The 8348-nt window shown below is 51.2% G+C and overlaps 1 long non-coding RNA gene across 1 annotated transcript; it reads left to right on the top strand.

Moving 5' to 3' along the window:
• Positions 1-3973: 3973 nt before the first annotated feature.
• On the top strand, positions 3974-6656 carry LOC126958021 (uncharacterized). The gene is made up of 2 exons (XR_007727036.1): positions 3974-5447; positions 5995-6656. It is a non-coding gene; the product is annotated as an uncharacterized LOC126958021 (long non-coding RNA).
• The last annotated feature ends 1692 nt before the right edge of the window (positions 6657-8348 follow it).

Genomic DNA, 8348 nt, shown 5'->3' with positions numbered 1-8348 from the left:
AGTAGCTGGGATTACAGGCATGCACCACCACACTCGGCTAATTTTTGTATTTTTGGTAGAGACGGGGTTTCACCATGTTGGCCTGGCTGGTCTTGAACTCCTGACCTCATGATCTGCCTGCCTTGGCCTCCCAAAGTGCTGGGGTTACAGGCGTGAGCCACTGTGCCCAGCCTCCACCAGGGTTCTTTTGGTGTGGGGTCCCTTCCCAGCAGTGATGAAATCCCCCCCTCATTGGCAGGAGAGGCTGTCTTTCCATCTAACCCCCACCCCCTCCCTGTAAGCACACAAGTGAGGCCAGTACTAAACAGATGCTTGTGAGCCACTGGGAAGCCCCTGTTCCCCCCATGCCCTGGCCAGAGCCAGCTCTCCTTGCAACAGAGATGGTGCTTGTCATCCTGACTGGACCATCCTTGGGTGCTGCTGCCTAGCCAGCATTTTTCTTTTTCTTTCTTTTTTTTTTTTTTTTTGGAGACAGGGTCTCTCTGTCACACACGCTGGAGTGTGGTGGTATGATCATGGTTCACTGCAACCTCTGCCTCCTGGGCTCAGTTAAACCTCCCACCTTAGCCTCCAGAGTAGTAGCTGGGACCACAGGCACACACCACCGTGCCTGGTTAATTTTTGTATTTTTTGTATTGACCCAGGGGTTTCACCATGTTGGCCAGGCTGGTCTCAAACTTCTGGGCTCAAGTGATCCACCTGCCTCGGCCTCCCAAAGTGCTGGGATTACAGGCATGAGCCACCATGCCCAGCCCTGGCCAGTGTTTTTAAGGGATGTGACTTATCTTGGAGCTTTCCCAGGCAGGTTCCTAGGTTCCAGGCTGTGTGGCCTGACATGATGTCCCTGGGGATCAGTGCAAGGTAAGAGTGCAGGCTGCATGGGGTCCAGAGTTCTGGGACAGGGGCGGGGGTCGGGGGGTGCCTCCCTCGTGCCCACCGTTCCACCCCACCCTGCCCTACCCTCATGTGCCTCCAGAGCTCCATTTCCCGAGGTCTGGAATAAAGCCTCTGGATCTTGAGTTCTTTGTCAGAGGGTGGATATCCCTGAGAAACCAGGCTAAGTCCGTCAGAGGAGGGAAGTAGGGAAAGTGCCAGAAGGGGACAACCAAAGGGAAAGGTGGAAAATGGGAGGATAAAGACTCCTGCAAAGGTATCAGGAGGAGGGAGCAGAGCCGCCCCACTCAGCTGCAGGCCTGCCCTGCCTCACATCCTCTGCCAGCCTCCACCCAGGTGGAGGTGCAGGAGTGCAGGCCCCACCCCAACAACTGCTCTCAGGCAGAGGAGGGGCTCGGAGAGCAAGGCTGGACGGGATCACTGCCCTGACAACTTTCCAGCACAGCCGGGAGAGGGACATGTGCTCCTGGTCCATTCTATACCCCCTCCCTCACCTCCTTGACCGTCATCCCCCAGCTCCCTGGCCTCTGGTTGGGGTGAGGGAGCGGGAGCCTCTGCGAGAGTTTGGAGGGAGGTGAGGTGCCCTTGGCCATTGTCTTCATGACCTTCCAGCCATCCCCTTAAATCTGTTCTTCTGAGGGGCCCTTCAAGTGACCCCAGGAAACCAGGATCGGACATTGGCATTGAGGATTGAGTCCACCCAACTCTCCCATTCACGATGGAGAATGTGAAGCGCAGAGGTGAGTGGTTTGCCCTAAAGCAAGCCCTTTGTTGTTATGGAGACAGTGGCCAATGCATGCTCCACTGGTGTCTCCTGTCTTCCAGCCAGTCCAGCACCCCACACGGCAGGCAGGCAGCAGACACCTCACCCCACAGGCTTGGAAGCCTCTCCCTGCAGTGCTAGAGCCGTGGTTACAGCTCAGAGATGCTGGCTGCAGACCTCTTCTTGGCATGCCATACTTTCTTGTCTTCTGTCTTGGTCTAAATATGACCCCATCTTTCCCTAGGGCACTGGGTCTTACTCCCTGATTAAGGGACAAAGAGAAGCCCTCTGTGACCCATCTAGCCTCAACCTAGCCTTGTGTAGTCTCTGGCCTTTAACCCAGTGATTAGGGTTGTTGGACATGCAGGATCCATCTGGCTATCAGCTTGTGTAAGAACCAAGACAGTGTATCTCCATTTCTGCCTGTAGTAGAGAAAATGCAGTGGTTTAGTAGGAGGAGCCTAAGAGATAGGAATGGCTGTCTCATCCCAGAAAAGCCCGTGCCTTCTCTTGGAGTGTGTGTTTCTTTGTGACTCTGTTTCCTTCCCTCACAAGGTTTTGAGTTTTAATGATGACACAATAATGTGCCTAACACATAGTAGGTACTCCCTAAATGTTTCCTATGCTTATCTTTTTTTTTTTTTTTTTTTTTTTGAGATGGAGTCTTGCTGTGTCGCCCAGGCTGGAGTACAGTGGTGCGATCTTGGCTCACTGCAACCTCCGCCTCCCAGATTCAAGCGATTCTCCCTGATTTTTAGTAGAGATGGGGTTCGCCATGTTGGCCAGGCTGGTCTCGAACTCCTGGACTCAAGTGATCCATCTGCCTCGGCCTTCCAAAGTGCTGGGATTACAGGTGTGAACCACCATGCCTGGCCTGCGGTTATGTTAAAAAGATAATATTTCTTTCATCCTTAACAAGCACTGAAATTGAGTCGATTCCAATTGACGTACTCCTTGACTGTTTTTTCAATGGATCAGTAGTCATTGAAAGATTTTTAACCCCATGTTCTACCTGGGAGGGAGGTGAAAGAAGGACAGGGTGGGGCCCAGGAATCTAGAACACACATAAAACCCTGGAGCTAGTAGTTTTTGGCACTGACTCTAACTAGCTTTTTTTTTTTTTTTTTTTGAGACAGTCTTACTCTGTTCCCCAGGCTGGAGTGCAGGGCATCATCTCAGCTCACTGCAATCTCCACCTCAGCCGAGTATGGTGGCACATGTCTGTAGTCCCAGCTACTTGGGAGGCGGAGGCAGGAGAATCACTTGAAACTGGGAGGCAGAGGTTGCAGTGAGCCTGAGTAGCTACAATTATAGGTGTGTGCCACCATGCCCGGCTGATTTTTGTATTTTCAGTAGAGACAGGGTTTCGCCATCTTGGCTGGGCTGGTCTTGAACTCCTAACCTCAAGTGATCAACCAGCCTCAGCCTCCCAAAGTGCTGGAATTATAGGTGGACTTCTAGCCTTTTTATCAAGCCATTTAGGGCTTCAGAGTTCTGACAGTAGTTGTATTCATATGCTGCTTCAGAGTTTACGATACATACATTCGCTATCTCCCATGATTGCCATAAAAAGCCTGCTGACATACATAAAAAAGGTGTTTGCCAGGGCGGTGGCTCACGCCTGTAATACCAGCACTTTGGGAGGCCAAGGTGGGCGGGTCACCTGAGGTCAGGAGTGCACAATCAACCTGGCCAACCTGGTGAAACCTCCTCTCTACTAAAAATACAAGAAGTAGCCAGGCGTGGTAGCATGTGCCTGTAATTGCAGATATTTAGGGAGGTTGAGGCAGGATAATCACTTGAACCTGGGAGGCGGAGGTTGCAGTGAGCTGAGACCATGCCACTGCACTCCAGCCTGGGCAACAGAGCAAGACTCAGTCTCAAAAAAAGGAAAGTTTACTCCACCCTGCCGCCCAGGCTGGAGTGCAGTGACCCGATCTCAGGCCGCTGTACCCTCAGCCTCCCAAGTAGCTGGGACTACAGGCATGTACCACCACACCTGGCTAATTTTTTTTTTTTTTTTTTTGAGACGGAGTCTCACTGTGTCTCCCAGGCTGGAGTGCAGTGGCGTGATCTCGGCTCACTGCAAGCTCCGCCTCCCGGGTTCACGCCATTCTCCCGCCTCAGCCTCCCAAGTAGCTGAGACTACAGGCGCCCGCCACCACGCCCGGCTAGTTTTTTTTGTATTTTTAGTAGAGACGGGGTTTCACCATGTTAGCCAGGATAGTCTTGATCTCCTGACCTCGTGATCCACCCGCCTCGGCCTCCCAAAGTGCTGGGATTACAGGCTTGAGCCACCGCGCCCGGCCTGCTAATTTTTGTATATTTTGTGGAGCTGGGGTTTCTCCATATTGCCCAAGCTGGTCTTGAATGAGCTCAAGCAATCTGTCCTCCTCAACCTACCAAAATGCTGGGATTATAGGTGTGAGCCACCATGCCTGTCAATCATCTACTTTTATTGCTGTGGAAACTAGAGTAAAAAAGGCTTCACCATGGCTGGGTATGTGGCTTACCCCTATAATCCCAGCACTTAGGGAGGCCGAGGCGGAGGATCACCTGACCTGAGGTCAGAGTTCAAGACCAACCTGGCCAACATGATGAAACACAATCTCTACTAAAAATACAAAAATTAGCCGGGTGTGGTGGCACTTGTCTGTAGTCCCAGCTACTTGGGAGGCAGGAGAATCGCTTGAAACTGGGAGGGAGAGGTAGCAGTGAGCCGAGATCATGCCACTGCACTCCAGCCTGAGTGAGAGAGAGACTCCTTCTGAAAAATAGATAGATAAATAAATAATAAAAACCATCAAATAGTAGCCTGGTTAAGAAATAGGCCGAACATGGCCAGGCATGGTGGCTCACGCCTGTAATTGCACCATTTTGGGAGGTCGAGGCAGGTGGATCATGAGGTCAGGAGACCAGCCTGGCCAAGATGGTGAAACCTCGTCTCTACTAAAAAATACAAAAATTAGCCGGGTGCGGTGGTGGGCACCTATAATTCCAGCTACTCAGGAGGCTGAGGCAGGAGAATCGCTTGAACCCAGGAGGTGGAGTTTGCAGTGAGCCGAGATCTGCCACTGCACTCCAGCCTGGGTGACAGAGCAAGACTCCGTCTCACAAGAAAAAAAAAAAAGAAAAGAAATAGGCCGAAAACAAAAATAAAAACCATTAAACAGAAAAACCCTCCAACCACTTGAATATGTGAGGGGAAAAAGCTTTTAAAAACCCAGACAAGGGTGGGCAGATCCTAGACATCTCTCAAGGTAAACTTGCTTCCTAATTTGGCCAAACTAGATTATACATGTGCCAGTATCAGCTACCTATATCTGAATTTGTTTATCACTTCGGAGTTTGTGAGCAACTACATCTTCACAATGCCGCCTGAATGAGTCGTTTTTATTCATCAAGGTGAACTGAGTTTGTTCTCCATCACTTAACATTACCAAGTGGGATAAGAGAGAAGGAAAGAGCTAAGTCCATAGGCTGCTACAAGGTAGTCCTGCTCTGATCCTCGAAGCTGTCCTGGGAAGGCTGTTTGGGAAGGATCACCTCCATCCCATGGACAGGAAGTTCAAGTTCAGAAAGGTGCCAAGGTCATGTCTGATCATGATGAACTGAGCCAGAGCCCTGAGCTCTGGGCTCCTGCCCTCAAGGGGGAAGGACCACGCTGACTGACCTTTGCATCCTCTCTCGTCCAGTCATTCTTTCCAGCAAACATTTGTCGTGCACCTGCCCTTCGCTGAGCCTGTGTTTGATGCTGAGGTGGAGGATAAGGCACAGTTTCTGTTCTCAGGTGAGGCACAGCCTGCAGTGTGGGAGGCTGGGCTGTGGAGCTACTCAAGCAGGGAAAGCTGGGGGTTATTGGTTCTAAACCTCTGCTTCCCTTTTTCCCTGGAGGCTGGGCTGCTGCCCGCCTTACCCCACAGGTCCAGAGTACTGCTCTGGGTCCCATAGTGTCATGGTTCTGTGCTTGGCCTCTCAGAACTGCCTGGGTGGTGTAAGAGCTGTGCACAGAGGGACATGCCCCATCTCCCACCTCAGTGTGACTGCAGCTTCTGCAGCAGGATATCCTCAGGCTCTGTCCCCTGCTGAAGGTGGTCTCTTAGATTAGAGGCTTCTCAGATGGGCCTGTGTCTCTCTCAGACCCAGGTTCTCATTCCTGAAATCAGGAGTGTGCTTCCTAAAAACTAACTTGTGTCTCCAGAAAGACATGGAGGGAGAGGGGCTGGGAGGGTGGGGGTGGGAGGAGCAAAAGCCACCCCCTTTTGGAGCAGTGGCCTCTGCCAGGGTTCTCCCCAAAGGCCACACTCCTGAGTATCCATTCATGTGCGCTTCCCCAGGGCCTACGTTCTGAAATTTCTCCTGTCTGTGGCTGCCAGGTGAATCATGCCAAGACGCCACTTTCACAGGTTAGAAGAACTTCATTCCATGGTTCTGTACCGCATATGGGCTGATGGCCAGTGTCACACATTCAGGACACACCCGCACTTGGCTTCTGGCCCCTTCTTCTCTGTGATTGGAGACATTTGCTAACCGCCGTCGGCTTCCTTGTACTGCAGAGCAGCTTTTCCCTTTCTACTAGATCGGCCATTGCCTTCATCTTCAGGTAATGGGAGACTGACCCCACCTGGGTCTCGTTCCGTGTCCTGATGTATCTGTAGGCATGCTCTGTGGCCCCAGCAAGTCCCTTTGGCCCCTCCCTCTCCTATGCCCACCTTTATTTACATCTCAGGCCCCTTGACTTGGCCCAGTGGTGACCAAGGTGAAATTTCTGCTCACCTAAGACTTAGCTCTAGGCAGGTACCTCTGGCACAGCCGCCTTCCTCTGGGAGCTGGCAGGGCTGTGTGATCCTAGGGCGCCCTCTCATGGTTGAAGATGCTCACAAGCCTCATCTATATTTTTTCCCTTTTGCTCTTCCAAATTAACCTTTTCCTGGGGTCATTTATTCTGGACTCTGTGGGTGCCTCTGTTCCCAGAGGCAGAGTCAGGCAACTGGCCACACATACATAAACACACATAAACACTCATGGAGTGCCTCCTGCATTTGTGCATACTTACATGCTAGTAGTCACTCTGCTGGCACTGGGGATACAAAAGTGAATATTGGGCCCAGAGAGATTTTGATCCAATCACCTCGGTTCACAGATGGAGAAGCTTCAGCCTTCAGAAGCAGAGAGATGTGCCAAGCTCATTTGGTTGTGTGGGCTTGACACAAAACTCAGGTGTCCCGACTATCACAGGAAATCAAGTCAGTTTCCATCTCACTGATGAAACCCCTGGATGTTGGCCGGGCGCGGTGGCTCATGCCTGTAGTCCTAGCACTTGGGAGGCCAAGGCGGGCGAATCATGAGGTCAGGAGATCGAGACCATCCTGGCTAACACGGTAAAACCCTGTCTCTACTAAAAAAATACAAAAAATTAGCCGGGTGTGGTGGCGGCCACCTGTAGTCCCAGCTACTCCTGAGGCTGAGGCAGGAGAATGGCGTGAACCTGGGAGGTGGAGCTTGCAGTGAGCCAAGATCGCGCCACTGCACTCCAGCCTGGGCAACAGAGACTCCATCTAAAAAAAAAAAAAAACCCTGGATATCATAGTAACAAAGCTTAGACCTCACTATTGATATTTTCAGGAATTGCATTCCTAATTTCTCATGTCTGGGAGATTTTAGCTATTGGAATGGGTAAAATCCAGGGGATAGACCCCCCTGGAAACTCAAATTTGGGCTGTTCTCTGTCAGTGTGCTGTTCTTAGGGGTCACTCTGTTGTCAGCACTGCCAGGCATTGTCTTGTCTGCAAACCTTGCTCGTGCCTGCACAGACTGGACATTCTTTCAGGGCATAGGTCATGCCATTGTCACTCACCAGCACAGTCCAGGGCCTTTGGTGATACCTAACACGTGACTGAGAAAGGCTACTTCACTTTTTTTTTTTTTTGAGACAGGGTCTTACTCTGTCACCCAGGCTGGAGTGCAGCAGCACAGTCAGCTCACTGCAGCCTCCATCCTGGGCTCAGGTGATCTCCTGCCTCAGTCTCCCAAGTAGCTGGGACTACAGGTGTGCACCACCACGCCTGGCTAAATTTTTTTCCTTTTTTTCTTGAGACGGAGTTTTGCTTTTGTTGCTCAGGCTGGAGTTCAATGGTGCTATCTCGGCTCAACGCAACCTCCGCCTCTCGGGTTCAAGTGATTCTCCTGCCTCAGCCTCCCGAATAGCTGGGATCACAGGCACCTGCCATTACACCCGGCTGATTTTTGTATTTTTAGTAGAGATAGGGTTTCTCCATGTTGGTCAGGCTGGTCTTAAACTCCCGATCTCAGATGATCCTCCCGCTTCGGCCTCCCAAAGTGCTGGGATTACAGGCTTGAACCACCATGCCCGGCCACACCTGTCTAATATTTTAAAACATTTTTTGTAGAGACAGGGTCTCACTATGGTGCCCAGGCTGGTCTCAAACTCCTGGGCTCAAGTGATCTGCCTCCCTCATCCTCCCACAATGCCACAATGCTGGGATTACAGGCAGGCAGTGACTTTCCTGTCCCTGCCGGTCTTTGAGTATATGCTGGCGATGCTTAGTGGTGGTACTCGGGAAGCAATTCAAGCACTAGATGCCTGGTGGACCCCTGTCCTGATACATATATTATCTATAATGTATATAATATACATATATAATATATAAGTAGCTGGGATTATAAGTGC

This window comes from Macaca thibetana, chromosome 7 (assembly GCF_024542745.1).
Source record: "Macaca thibetana thibetana isolate TM-01 chromosome 7, ASM2454274v1, whole genome shotgun sequence".
Lineage (NCBI taxonomy): Eukaryota > Metazoa > Chordata > Mammalia > Primates > Cercopithecidae > Macaca > Macaca thibetana.
The sequence above is the reverse complement of the archived record's forward strand: the minus strand, read 5'-3'. Positions and strand labels throughout refer to the sequence as shown.